The following is a 16,275-nucleotide window of genomic DNA, read 5'->3' as shown; positions in this document are numbered from 1 at the left end:
AAGTTATGCTAATTAGAATGTAAATGGTAAAATTTTATTTGTTTAAAAGTCTTATAAGTAAGTAAACTATCGCCTCTTATTGCATTTAATTAGATCTATTAGCAGGCCCTAGGATAGGTCTCTTACATTGAACAAATGCTTAAGCTGCTCAAAACTAGCCTCACACTCCTCTGTCCATTCAAAATTCTTACCTTTTCTGTGCAATGATGTGATTGGATAAGAAATTTGTGAGAAGTTCATAATGAACCTCCTATAATATCCTGTCAACCCCGTAAAATATCTCACCTCATCCACATTCTTAGGATCTACCCACTTCATGATGGCCCTTATCTTTTCTCGATCTATTGTAATGCCCTCCTTGGAGACAACCTGCCCCAAGTAGTGTACCTCTGTCTGAAAGAAACTACACTTGTTGAGCTTAGCATACAATTGATGCTCTCTCAACAACCTGAACATTGCTGCTAAATGATCGGCTTGCTCTTCCTCATTTCTATAACATACCTTGATATGTTATCAATGAACATAATAACAAATTTATCCAAGTACAGATGCAACACGCTATTCATGCGTACCTGATGATATCCAGATCTTATATCAATCTTCGATAACACTATTGCTCCCTTCAACTGATCGAACAAGTCATCAATCCTCAGCAATGGATACCTGTTTTGGATGGTCACTTTTTTCAACTTCTTCCAGTCAATGAACAATCTGAGAGTACCATCTTTCTTCTTCATAAACAATACTGATATGCCCCATGGTGGTACACTTGGCTAAACGTACACCTTGTCTAACATTTCCTTCAACTGTAGCTTCAACTCAACCAATTCAAGTGCGTTGATCCTGTAAGGTGCTTTTGATGCTAGAGCTGCCCCTAGCACCAACTCAATGAAAGATTCTACCTCCTTGTGAGGTGGAAACTTTGTAATATCCTTAGGAAATACATCCTTGAACTACTATAAAACTGGGTACCTTCTCAAAACATTTATGTTCTCAACCTCCATACCTTTGTCACTATAAATGTGTACTGCAAATAACACACACCCTTTTCTGTGGCTACGCTTTTCTTGCATAGATGTTACCATCCTAACTGATGTGGCTTTATTTTTATCTTGTAAGACTCTTGGTTCTCCAATTTCATCAACACACTCAATGGATTTGTCATAACATTCCACCTTATTTCTATGAAGATATAACCAATCCATGCCAAATGAAATAATGTATGATCCCAATGGTAATACATTCAAATGTGTTGTGGTAGCCATACCATTCAAATAAAATGCACAAGCTCTTACCCAATGGTGAACTTGCTTCTCGATACCTATAGCCAACTACACTAACCAAGATTCTGAATGAAATTCCTTAAACAAACCAAACTTATCCACCAAGTCAGGACTAACATAGCTATGATTAGATCCAGGGTCAATCAAAATAGAAACAACTTGATCACAAAGCTTACCGTCCATCTCAATTATGGATGTCTGATGGTATTCATGTTTGTTATCCAATGCTACATAGATATGTGGAACACTCTCACCAACATCCCCAACAGTTTGTGCATCCTGTGCACTATATATTTGAGGCCTACCACCCTAATTCTGTGTACAATCTCTCCTGCAATGATCTTTGCCACAAGATGAATACCTTATAGGCTTCCAACCTACACCTTTATTCTGCTCCTCAGATCAATTTCCCTATCCTCTATCTGATGCATTAAAATTCTTAGAGGGTGCAACATTCTCTTTATTATATGTACCCTAAGGTATTGCTCCCTTTCTCTCCCATTTTCCTTTGTTCTTTGCATTACGTTTCCAGTATGGCTTAGTCTCAGATCTGTGCTTCGATTATTCATAGCAATGCCTTAACTTCAGAATATCCTCCTCCAATGATATAGGCTCATCGAACTCAAACTTGCATTTGAATGCAACTGGAAATCCACTCATGAACCTATGAATCTTGACCTTCTCCTCCATGAGATAAGTCACATACCTCCGTAACTCCAAGAAACTACTAGTGTACTCCTCATTTGTCATGGATCCCATCTTCAGCTCATATAATTCTTTTTCCTTGTCATCAAAGTATCTCTCCGACATATACTTCTTCTTGAATAGCCACTCAAACTCACTCCAAGTCAAGTCTTCCTCATGATTACATCTGACATTCTTCACGTCTTCCCACCAAATGTCTACTTTACCTTTGAGACGGATTGTAGCTACTCTGGATTTCACGTTCTCTGAATAATCATGCAACTTGAAGAACTTCCTCATTCCAAGCAACCATGCCTCTGCATCCTATGGTTTCTTCATCTCTCCATCAAAAGTAGGAGGCTTTACTTTCTTAAACTCATCTAACAAGTATCCCCTATCACTCCTCCTATAAGGATGGTAACGATGATAATCATAGTGCCTATCTGAACCAGAACTAGAATAATACCTATGTCTATCCCTTCTCCTCTCCAGAGTATCCAAAAATATTCCATCTTTGACTGTTTCATCTCTATCTGACCTATGACCACCCTGTGAACTACTACCATATGCCCCATTAGTTTTGTCCTCCTTCTCATAGTTGATCCGAGGTGGTCCCTGTCACTGCAAATCTAACAAACTGTGAAGTATCACCACATTTACCTTTGCTTGTTTCTCCTGTGCCTTCATGATAATGTCAGTATCTACCTTACAACCCCTTATTTCTTCGTTTAATCTTCTCAGTGTATCTACCAAACTGGAAGAGTTCCCAACACCATACTTCTCATTTGATTCATAGGGGGAGTCTTTGTAGTCTACCATCTTGCTAGCCATTTGATATTTCTTCCTACAAGGTATATCATGTCAGTTAAACCAAATCACAATAAACCAATGTACCATAATATAGCTCGGGGAGGATACCTTATCTTCAATATCAAGAAATCAACGTGATACATGTATAACATAATCATGACAACGTATGGAAACATTACACATAAGCATATAATCATGCAACCATCATTCTAGCTAGAGTCCAATCATCAATGCATGACCTTATCAACAACTCATACCATGACCTCATGCATGACGACAATCACTACATCATTGTACACTTGACCACATTTAAACATTAACATGCATAAGCAATGCGTAGCCAACCATACACATGCATAAACACATGTAATCAAGCATAAACGAACAATACTTGTAACCAAACCTACAAGAATGATACATGTAATGAAACATACAAGAATGCAACCAAGTGACATATAACAACGTGTCACCAGTCATACACTCATGACGATGCACTCCACAATAACAACATAAAGTTCCTTATGACGACATCATTAAAACCATGATCAACATTATGCAAATGCAACAACCACATGGAATGCAAGTGTAAGAGACACACATGAAATTGGCATGCATGCATGACTAACAAACAACCCATCCAGTCCGAGGGGTGAACCATGCTATGATAACACTTTGTAACACCCTCCTCCCACATCTACCCAAGCAACCAGTCGTTTGGGGTAAACATGCGACACGCGACGAGAGGTCACTGTGATATGATTCGACCTCCTAAGTCATGTTAAGGAAGTGGAACCAACGGAAACACACCATACAGACATCCAACATCAGCATTAGGACCCTCATGAACCAATCCAAACTTTCTACCAACGAGCCCCTAGGTCCCACTAACATTTTGGACTACTTGACCTCTTGATGCTCTCATGGTATGGGTATCCCAGCGTGTCATACATCCATTCTGTATAAAAAGTAAAAGTAAAATTAAGACCATAATAAATTACAATTCTTTTACCATTCTATTTAGCATCTATGATTACCATTCCATTTAGAGGCTACAAAGTTTACCCATCTCTAACTCTAATGTGAGTATTGTATTATAATACATTGTGATATAATATGGGAGTATTTAAATAGTGTACTGCCAGGTGTAAGGAGGCATGGTTGACATTTATGTCATTGTCAGCCCTTGTAGTTCTCTTACTTACGCCATCACCACCATGGGACTTCACAACTGGTGTGTTGAACTTATCCAGACCCCCATCATTCAATTCCTCTGTCACCGATTTAATAGCTAGTACAGCTGGAACAATCTTTCTCGGGATCCTTCTTATTATCGACGGTGTAGACTTCAGTTTGTAGATCGCATAGCTATGGTTGTTGCGGGTGGCTTATCATGCACTCAAACAAAGTTTGTGGGTCATTTGCTACCCTCTGCTTTAGCGTTCTGCCCAGCACCTTTTCTCTGCTTGAGGGAAAAATCTTCTGGGATTCGAACACATGATGCTTTCAACTGGTTGTAGTAATGATTGGAGTGCTCCGGTACAGGGTCGAGGTGCACCCTACTGTTTATCAGGTGAAGTTACAAGTTGTTCCAAGTCTATTTTCTTTTCTTTATTTTCCTGTATTATTCCACCAGATCTTCCTTAATTCACGAACTTAGCACTTCTTGCAGTTTGGGCTGGCGAGGGTGCTGCATCAACACTTTGTCTTGTCAGCTAGGTGGCGAGCTTTCTAGTCTGACCTTTATCATTTTTCCAGGTAAGTATTTAGCCCTCAGGTTATCTCATTGTAAGAAAAAGGGTTCTTATGTCTTAATTAAAACATGGCCTTGTTCTTTCGTTCCAAGGATAAATCTATTTTTCTCAAACTCTGTTCTGCATGCAAATACTTGTTGGAGCTACTAGTCGGTCTTCCTATCATCTGATGGAGGGTTTAACTTTCCTCCTATTGTAGTGGTTTATAGCTTTTACCCTTGGGTTTTTGGCCCTTCTCATGTAGACTAGAGTCTCTGTTGAAGTATTGCCGACCTCCCTGCGGCTATGGTTTTATTTCATTAATGTCTGTAATATTTTTGTTTGACCTTAATTCAGTTTCTTGGATTTGCTATACTGAGTTTTATGGTTCGACTTCCTCCCGAAGTCTGCACCAAATTGAGTAAATGTATTACTAGAAACTCTAGAACCATTTCATGTTGGTTATGTCTCTTGTAATCCTTACATTTATATATGTTAAGTTTGTCATGATAATTAGATTCCGCTTTCTTTTATGTTTGCTTTTAGTATTCATGGCAATCTTCGCAGGACAATTCTATTCTGGTTTGGGTCAAATGAATTTATTGTTTGATTACAGTAGAAAATAATTCTACAGGTTAGATTATATAATGCCCAGGTTTCTGGTACTTCTGGATTCTTGTTTTTTTAACTAGTATAGTTTAAATAACTTTGTGGTTGTTCCTAGGGTTAAGCCTCTTTCGAGGGAAGGCTCCATTGAGCCTCTCAGCAATTACGAGGTCACACCTACAACCGTTCGCAATTATTGTTCTTTCTGCTACTTTTAGATAAAGTGTTCTTTGATTTTGGTCTCTATGAGGCTTTACCCCGCACACAGGCTCGGCTTTACCTGGCTTCCTAAATTTGTCTTCACTACTTATACTATGTACACTCAAGTTAACAAGAGACTCATAATCACCCAGCTTAAGCTCTGGTCATACGGGTCACTCTGATATCTCTAAAAGATTTGTTTTTACACCACGCACTTATCAAGCTAAGTCTTACACAGTCACAGAATTATGTAGCATGCTTTACGAGATTGATATGCACAAAGTTAAATCAGTAAGGTTATTCTCTTTATACTTGAGCTAAGAATGTGCATGCAGCGTATAAATACATGAAATTTACCCTTCATCCTCTAACTTTTCATTTAAAATATCAGAATACAGTTAACCTGTTAGTCAAATTAATACTTCTCCATTGAGTCTAAGCTCACACGAACAATGCTAGCTTATTATGTACATTTTGACAGTTTCTGAGAGCAACATAAGTTTTCCTTGAACATTAATTATTACCCACCTAGTTCTGTTACCAAGTAAACTAATTAATTTTATCAAGAGGTAGCCTACTTCCTCTACAACATTCTCAGCTTTTTAACAAACTGAAGTTTTTACATAATTTAATTATTTTAGCTTCTGCATACCTGTAATTCCTTGAGCATTGGGTTTTCAGATCTTTGTCACCTTCTTGCCCTTGCTTGTCTTCCTCCCGTCCATGAGACTCGTCTCCACGACGTCTCCCCCTAAGCCTTCTTGCCAGACCACAGTCTTTGCAAGTTTTTCACTATGTGCCCATGCTATCTAGTCCTCACCAAACTTAGCATGCCCCTTTCCTTACCGTCTGACCTATCAGCATGGTTTTTCCCTCTCACACACTCCTTTTCTCTGGAGCCTTCCTATTGGGAAAAGTGGTTAGGGTTCTCAGACAACTGTCTTCTCCACTTCATTAAGGAGAAGTTACAAAATCTGTTACTCTTCCATCATTTCCTGATCTTTAGAAAAATTAATAATATTATTTCAATAACAGAAAATAACAATATTTTTTAACTTGTTTCTTTTACAACAGTAAATAAAATATTTACAGTTTTATCTTTGGGGACATTACATCTTTCCCCCATGAAAGAAAACATTGTCCCGATGTTTTCTAGCCTCAAACAATTGTGGATATGCTTCTTTCAAAAGATGTTCATCCTCCCAAGTGGCCTCATCAGGCCCAAAGTGCTGCCACTGCAGTTTAACTTGGGTAATAACTCATTTCCGCAACATTAATTCTCTCTGGTCGACGATGTTCAGTGGCTCGACCAAGATTTCTCCTTCCGGCTCGACCTAAAACATGCAACATCTTAAATCAGTTTTAAAAAAAAAACTCATTTAGATTGATCTACCGGAGCTATTTCTTACCTGTATATCCTACCAGCTGATTACATGCTTAGGATCATAAATATATTTTTTTTAACACGGAAACATTAAAGACGTTGTGGACCCGTATATGACTCAGCAGAGCGAGCTGGTATGCTACCGGCCCAATTCTTACTAAGACCTGAAAAGGTCCACAAAATCGGGGTGCCAACTTAGCACACCCGCTCCATTGTAATGTGCTCTTTTTTGCTCAAATTCTCACATACACATGATCACCGACTTGATATTCCTTAAACTTCCTTTTCTGGTCAGCAAAGTTCTTTTGCCTATCCTGAGCTGCCTTTATATTGGATCATACCTTCTTAACCATTTCCTCCATTTCCTTAAGTATTTCGGGTCCTAACGTTAATCTGTCTTCCGGTCCACCCCAGCTTGAGGGTGTACGGCACTTCCGCCCATACAATACTTCAAATGGGCTCATTTGCAATGATTTATGATAGCCATTATTGTATGTGAACTTGACCAAGTGCAGATAATCTTCCCACTTGGTTGGTTGTTGCATTACATATGCTCTTAACATGTCTTCCACCACCTGGTTCACACGTTCTGTTTGTCCGTCAGTCTGAAGGTGATAAGATGTACTGAAATTCAGCTAAGTTCCTAATTCTCCAAACAATGTTTTCCAAAAGGCCGATGTAAATTTTACATCACGGTCTGAAATTATTGTTTTTGGTAACCCATGCAGCCTAAATATATTCTGCATAAAAATATGGGCAATCTGCATAGCTCTATAAGTAGATTGCACAGGTATAAAATGTGCTTATTTACTTAACTTGTCCACCACCACCATGATGGAGTCATTATTTTTCTTTGACTTGGGAAAACTCGTTATGAAGTCCATAGAGATGGTTTCCCACTTCCATTTCAGAATGGGTAATGGTTGTAATAACCCCGCAGGGTGTTGGTGTTCTAGTTTAATTTATTGGCACTCCAGACAACGTGTCAAGTACTCATCCACATCTTTCTTCATACACAGCCAATAATATTCCTTTCGGAGTGCAGTGATCATTTTTTGATATCCTGGGTGTCCAACATAGTGACTTTTATGAAATTCATCCAAAATCAAGCTTTTAATGTTGTTCTGATTGGGCACATACATCCTTTTATTATAATACAGCATTCCAGCAGCATCCAAAGCATAACCTTGTTGTTTTTCCTTGCTGGTTGAGTGCTGAACTTGCTGTTTTATTTGTTGATATGTGGTATCTTATTCTGCTGCCTTTTTAATCATTTCTTCGAAGAGGATTTTCCCTTCGCTACAAGAAATCTCATATAGACATTATAATTTTCGACTTAAAGCGTTCGCCACCCGACTCTCTTTTCCTTTCAAATGCTTGATCTCAAAATCAAAACCACTTAAGAAATCCACCCACCATGCTTGCCTAGCATTTAAGGTGGGCTGGTTAAAATAATTGGTCAGACTATGGTGGTCTGTCAATAATAAAAATTTTCTTCCCATAAGATAATGTCACCACATTTTTAAAGCATGAATGACGACTGCCAATTTTAGATCATAAGCGGAATATTTATGCTCATGCTCTTTTAATTTTCTTGACTCGTAAGCAATTACCTTCCCTTCTTTCATTAACATGCCTCCTACCCCTTCCTTACTTGCGTCCGTGCACACCACATATTCTTTACTGGGATCGGCTATGCTTAGAATGGGTGTGGTAGTGAGCAGATGCTTAAGTTGCTCAAAACTTTTATGGCATACTGGGGTCCATCTAAAGGTTCTTCCTTTTTTCTGTAAGGAAGTGATAGGATAAGCTACTCTCGAAAATCCTTCTATAAACTGTTTGTAATAACCTTCTAGTCCCATGAAGGATCTGATGTCTGCCACATCCCTTGGTACTGGCCATTCCATTGTGGTCCTTATATTTTTGGGATCCACCGCAATCCCTTCTTTAGTGATTATAAGCCCCAAATATTGTATTTGTTCCTTAAATAAATCACACTTGCTGAACTTGGCATATAATTGGTGTTCTCAGAGGGTTTGTAGTACCAATCTGAGGTGCTCCTTATGCTCCTCCATAGTTCTGGAATATACTAGTATATCATCAATAAAAATTAGCACAAACTTATCCAAATACTGATGAAATATGTTTTTCATTAAACACATAAAGGTTTAAGTATGGGGGATTTACGCAGTGCATTATATTAGATATCATTTTTGGGATTCAACTGCGTTAAGTAAGTCATTCAAACGTATGACCATTTCCATGAGAGGTAGTCGTAACTGACTAATTTCTCATGATTTTTGAATAGTTCACTTAGCACTCATTGCGGGGGCGTTGGTTAACCCAAAGGGTAACACCACAAACTCATAATGACCATATCATGTTCTAAAAGTAGTTTTAGTTGTGTCTTCTTCTTTAATCCTGATTTGGTGATACCCTGATTGCAAATCAATCTTTGAGAATACCGTTTCTCCTTTTACTTGATCAAAAAGTTCATCAATACAAGGTAGAGGATACTTATTTTTTATCGTCAATTTATTCAATTGACGATAATCCATACACATGCGAAGGGTCCCGTCTTTCTTCTTAACGAACAACACTGAGGCTCCCCAGGTGTTATTGGGAAAACTAGTGTCCATTCAGAGCTGCTAGTCCCACTAAGATGAGTAGCTATCTTAGAAACAAACAAACTAAAGTTACTTGTGTTTTCCTTTATGAGAGATAGATGAGAGAGAAGCAGAGAGTACCAACCTCAGTCTTTCGCTTGGCTCCTTGCTTGTTTCCTCCCTCCTTTGATAGAGCTTTTCCACTCCTTCCTCACTTGTCTTGCTTCAAAGAAACACCTATAGAGTCAAAGCAGCATAATACCATCAAAGCATAGAGATCTATAACCATAAAAAATATAGGATCAGATATATATCAACCATACAAATGCATATATCAATACAAGATTTAGAAATATGCAAGAATATGGAGGAAAACTCAAGTAGCTTTATTGATAGAAGTAGTAGAAGAGAGGATTACAACCCATTGGTCTAACCCAGTGCCATCCTCCCAGCATGAAAGCCCTCTTCACCTCATGAAAAGCTAGATCATCCAACACTATGATGTTTCACAGAGAAACCAACAGCACTGAATCCTTACAAAATACAAAATTCCAACCTTTGAATCTCTAGGATGAGGGATCCATATATAGATATTTGTAGGTGGGTGAGTCAGCTTCTGGGATTTTGATTAGTGTCATTTCTCTGATAGTTCTTGGTTCCACTTGGAGATTTCATGATCTCTTACTCATCCCTGGGCGAATTCAGAGACGCAAGTGTCAAATGAGCAGTTTCTAGAAGATTCTCTAGGTTTCCACCTAACAAACTGCCTCTACCATTTGTCTGCTCTCGCTCATCACACTCCATAGAAGGGCTTTTCAATATGCATCGCACCCTCTATGTGTAACAGGTGAGATGCATCGCACCCTCAGCATGGAGCAGTCTGTATGGTCCAATTTTGACCAGTTCTGAGCAGTTTTTCAGGGAGAACTTCTGGTAAATGATGTAATCAGCTGAGCTTGTTCCTTTAGGGTATGAAACAACACTTTTAGGGACTTAGAAGCCCTTGGTTTATGGACATATGTGATTGCGGTTGCAGTGCCCAAATATGTCTATAACATTTGCCCCCTAAAGCATGAGGTTGTAAATCTTCTGATGTCGGGTGAAATGCTTTATCATGAGGATCTGAGGTTTTTCAAAATTGGAAGGTGACCTGTAATATGATACAATACAATACATTATCTTCATAACATTTTCATGATCTAGCTGAGCCGGGCATTCCCATGGTCAGCTTTATAAATTCATTTTCATGTACATAAGACAGACAACCGTCTGTGTGGCAGATTGATGATTCTGGTAGAGCCATCATCCCTTAGCTTGGATGATTATCTGTGCAGCTATGATGTACATTTGATGTCTTTATTTTCCTGAATATATCGTAGCCCGGATGGATGAAACTAGATCTGGGGTCTTCAAACTCATTCAATCTTCGCCCGAAGTACAAGTCGATCCATGTGAAAAGATGTTCTGATGTCGAACATGGAAAGACATCACCTGATTACCAGCCAATGATGTAAGTTGTTAATAGGCGCGAGAGGAATCACCGATAATGATGATGACCCTCAAGGTATTGTAGTATAATTCACGTGGTGTGAATACATGAGTCGATGTCGAACACCACGTAAAATCTTTCAGTTGAAGGCCATTGATGTATACCTGTCACCGGAAGTGAGAAACATGCCATTGAGGCATGCAAGCTTCAAAGTACTAAAAGGGTTGTTCCTAAGTCGACTTCTTGGATAATGAGTTGATGTCGATAAGAAGTGACCCATCATAGGAGGGCCTTAATGAATCCCACATCTACGACATGGAATGGCGCAAATTATTTTGTGGAGGTGAAAATGATCTGATGATACAAGGTTCAAGGTTGCGGTCATGAAAGAATGGAGCGTGAAGGTATTGCAGTGGATGAGGCATAAGTTGGGTTGGTGAATTCTCTGAGCAACTTCTCTTGAACATTGGCAACACTGAAATGGATTGGTAGTGTTAACCCCAAAAGTGGATGGTACGGAGGACCAATGGTGATATGACCGGTGAACGGAATAACCCAACCCGACTCAATCATGGTGATGGAGTGAAAGTGTCATGTTCAAGAGCGACCTGCTACCAATAAAGTTTCTTCAAGATTTCTTCCCAATTTTTCCCCAGTCATTTCTGACCAGCACCTCCTAATTTTTGTCAAGCTTGAGGAGGATAACATATGCTTGTTCTATAATTTTCCCTTCAAGCAAACCTGTTGCTATGTATTAACGAGCCTAGCGATAGTGAAACTCATTCTTGTCTGTAATGGACAAGTTTGTCGCTATTGTTTTAACGAGTTTAAGGACAAAGATAACTCGGTCCTTTTCAATTTTAGAGAGTCTGAAAAGAAACAGAAAGGAAACTCCAATAATCCCTTTTCCTAGTATAATCCCTTAATTCCAAAAAAGTATAAAATGATATGAAAGGGATGACTTTTCCGATTACTTTAACGAGCCGAAAAATACAAGTGCTCGATCTTTTTGTGTAATGATCCCTTGGGTCCAAAAAGATTAAAATCTAGAGGAGGGATGAAACTTCCAATGACTTTAACAAGATGGAGAGGCCAATTGCTCGGCAATCTTTTTATATTTTACGAGTCTAAACAGAGCTTAAAAGAGACTCGTCTTTGAGGAACGAGTGATATTTTCGGGTAGCAGCTGGTTCTAGGCAAGGTTTGGAACTTTTTAATCATGGCAGTGTAAAGAAAGTGGCTAATAGAATCACTCTTCGCAGTTATTCCTCAAAATGGTAAACAATGAAGTGGAGGCAAATGATCGGCTAAAAAGTGGAGGTAATGGTAAGAACATGACCAAGGCTCAAAAGCTAATAGTAATGCGATCACAAAGGTTATTTACCAGAAATGGGTTCATTTTTTAATGAGCTTAAACTCTGGGGGAACATATGCTCATAACTAGGTTTATTTTTTAACGAGCTTGAATTTTGCAGAAACATTGCTCATGCCAGTCGTATAATAAGGATATCTCTCATTAGTAGGTTCATTTTTTAGGGAGCTTGCCCCATGCGCAACTTTGCTCCGAAGCCTTTTTTATGCAAGCTAGGAACAACCCACCTATGAGGTTAAAGGGTTGAGAGCCTACAAACTAAGAAAACAAGCCTACAAACTATGAAAACAAAAGGTCGTTTTTCACTTGCATGCAAAAGGTTTGCATGCCCCCAGATATAAAGTAGACTTTCCAGGTTAGCATACGGAAGTTCTTGCATTTGCAAGATTGTTTGGTCCGCATTTGCTGACAAAACACTTCCTTGGCTCTGTCCATCGAAATAGACAAAGGTGAAAGGGCTAAATCCACTTCCAATCACATAATCTTTTACGAGGGAATCCTATTCCAGTCTAATCCCATTTTCCTAAATGGACGGGTGTGTCAGACTAGTCATATATCCTACGCAGAAACCTACCTTATATCTGGGATTTTCCTGCTGAAGCAGACCAGGGCACATGCCCCCTGGGTTTAGTCACATTCACCAAATCACTCACGCTCAACAGGTGGATTGACTAGAGGTTGATGTGACATTCCTTGTGCAAAAAGACCAATTAGGGATGGCACTTGACTAGTAGCTGTGTTTGAACCAGGGAATGAAAGCTGGTATATGAGCTGGATCACTCTGCCTTCATGCGGGAAACACATCACTCGAAAGAGTGAGGAAACAATAGCTCCCATGCTATAAATGTAGTCACACCCAAGGATTAGATTGTAATATAATGGCCCTTGGACTACCATCACGTTTAGATGAACGATTTTCCTTCTCAAAGTAATAGGCACATTTGGAAGGATCCCTAACGGTCGACTGGTTCCTTTGTTGAAGCCTGACAGATTTCGGATCTCAGGTAGAAGCGATTGTGAACCAAGTGCTTTCCAAGTAGTTGAGGAAAGGATACTCACGGAGGCCCCTTAATCTATGATTGTACCAACCATGATCATTCTATAAGCTTGTACTATGATTCAGAATGGGACATTAAATGGTAGGCGGGGTCTCCCTAGTAGATTCCAATCGAAGGAAACAACTAGATTGCTTGGAGGAGGGACCAAATAGACGGCCGGATGAATCTCCGATGAACTTCCTTCCTATGGTAAAGGAACGGGTATATTGCCCCCAGGTTCATCGGATTCTGTGTTAACAAAAAGAATTTGAGCGGTGTCGTGCTCATTCTCTTTGGTGATTGTATCATTTGAAGGTAGACCTTCTGAAGACAAGAATAGGCCAACTGTCATCTCAACCTGTTGACTTTGGTCCTGTGTGGACTCAGAGGGTTTATCTTCAATGGTAGGTGCTTCGATCGACAACAAAGGTGTGTCAGTCAGATTTTAACCTAGTGATGGACTCGGTAAGATTTTCTTGTATCCAAAAGGAAGTCGTAGTGGTGAAGCAGGACGGTTATCCAAGAATCTTTTAGCTTCGTCTAGGAAGGGACAACGGTGGAGGGCATGATCGCCTTCACACAGTCTACAAGGAAATTTATATCTTCCTTTTTGTCCATTGACTTCGTTTTCACTAGTTGACAGTGTACTTTGAACATTATCGTCAGAGGTTGAGGACACCGGATTGTGCAAGCGGGGAGACCAGTCCCTTAAGATCTGTGGGATGCAAGGACAATCTCGATGATAGTTGTCTCCTTTGCAAATGACACATGGAGATTTAGGTTTGGATGGTGCAGTGTGTGGATTTTCGCTAGACGATGCATGATTTCCCCATTTCACCATTGGCTTCTTCTTCTTCTTCTCCTTCCCTTTCTTCTTCTTCTCAGTTACTTGGTTTTTAGTTTTACTAGCTTCACCAAGCGAAGAGGAAGAAGGAGAGGGAGAAACAAACGAAGTAGAAGGTTGGGGGGTAACTCTAGTATCATCTGGTTGCTGATTTGATTGCTCAGGAATCATGGTGTTTTGAACGACAGAGGTCGAGAAAAGCCATATTGGCAGGCCAATTGTAAGTCCTGGAAGGGACAATGTAGCCATATGAGGTGCACCAACATCTCCCCAAGAGGAGAAGGGACTAGGATTCCCCCCAAGGGGAAATCCTTGATTGGTGGACTCCATTTTCTCAACCTAAGACCAACGAGGGAACAGTGATGTTATTCTGATTAAAATAAATTTTATGATGCTTTGACACAACTTGCTTTTTCAATTTTAAAGAGTTGAGAAAAAGCTAAAGATGACTCTAGTTGCCTTCGATTCTTAATGAGCCTGAAGTGACAAGTTCTCTGATGGACCTTTTCTTTTAAGGAGTCTGAAAAGGAACGAAAGTGACTACTCTGGAAATCTAGACAGAGGGATTACCAAACCAATCACAAAACTACAAAATACTTTTTATATACGGCAGTCAATCTTCCCGAATGTTGTGTTCAGTGCATTGCGATCGATAGGGCGGTAGACACAGCTTCCTAAGGATAAAGGATATAGCCTATTGTGGTCTCCCAATATATACTCGACGGTACGTGGGAGCACAAGTCCGTACTGGCACTTGTCATATCAAGGAGGAGGAATCACCCAACCTACGATGAAAACGATAGTTACCAGGTTTTACGATGCCAGAATACGTCTCTAGCCTAGACTTCTAGATGTTGTGCATTAGGTTCCAAAGAATTTTTATGTTAATTGAAATTTATTTTACAGTTGATCTTTCTTAAGAAGTTTGCCTTTAAGGTTCACCGTGTGATGTAAATATACAATTCCTAAATATGCAATCTAAGATGATAAATAGTCGTTTACTTTCTTTTTGCAATGAAAATCCTAGCTACTAAGGAAAGAGAAATAATTCTTTCAACATAGAGCAAAGAGCACACACTAAAATGCAATGTCCTAAATCAATTTCTCCATGCAGTCTAAATGCAAATGCACATGCATGTATTTGTTTTTCAGTTTCCTTAATGTGTGAATGACAAAAAGAAAACTAAGTATAGATCTGAACTATCTTTTCTCAAAGCGACACTTTAGCAATTTCTTGTTCAAAAACGAAAGGAAGATTAAGACGACACTTTCAATTTCAACTTGAAAACTAATTTTGATACTTCAAAGAATTGATAATTCAAATCAAATACAATGGCAAAAGTGTAATCGATTATCTAAAAGAGGAAGACTTTACGACACTCTTTTCTTTGACTGAAAACGACACTTGTGACACTTTCAAATCAAAAGACGACAGTTCGATTAAGCTACTATTTGCAAAGGAGAACTGTAAATGATGAAAAATACATAAAAAAACATTCACAATTCTTTATCAATGGAGGTTGAATAATGCAAAGGAAGGGAGTTTCAACAGTGATATACTGATCATAGATAGCAAAACTACTGAATAAAGCTGAAGACAATGAAGAGAAAACCAAAATCTGGAAGCAGAAACAGTCTCAGCTAATCATCGCACCTGTAACAAAGGGAAACAAGGATGCATCTCACCTGTAGCACACAGGAGGTGTGATGCATCCAGACTGCCAATGAGAGACAGTGTGATGGTCCAGGGACGAGACTGAGCTTGGTTTTTTGCTCACAGTTTGCAGCTTAGTTCAGGGATTTAGGCTAAGCTAATGATAGACAGTAAACACAAAGCATAGGGGCTGATCTAATGAGGTTATTTGAGCTACCACCAGGGCACTTAGGATGTTTGAAAGTCAGATGTTTAGTTCATAATTTAACCCAGAGATTGACTGAAGCAGCGTTGATCTACTTTGCAGTTGCATAGAAAAAGCAGTTCGAAGGCTAGCTGGCTTAACTTCAGGCTCCGTCTGTAGTTTATAAAGCAAACAACAGTGACTAACAATCAAACTATTTGCTCCCCATTGGAGTTGCCATTTTTTTATCAGGAAAACTAGTGTCCATTCAGAACTTCTAGTCCCACTAAGATGGGTAGCTATCTTAGAAACAAACAAACTAAAGTTACTTGTGTTTTCCTTTATGAGATATAGATGAGAGAGAAGCAGAGAGCACCAACCTCAGTCTTTC

The sequence above is a fragment of the Pinus tabuliformis genome, chromosome 7, assembly GCF_031772625.1.
Source record: "Pinus tabuliformis cultivar Carrire ecotype Pingquan chromosome 7, CPIR1, whole genome shotgun sequence".
Lineage (NCBI taxonomy): Eukaryota > Viridiplantae > Streptophyta > Pinopsida > Pinales > Pinaceae > Pinus > Pinus tabuliformis.
This window is presented reverse-complemented; position numbering follows the sequence as displayed.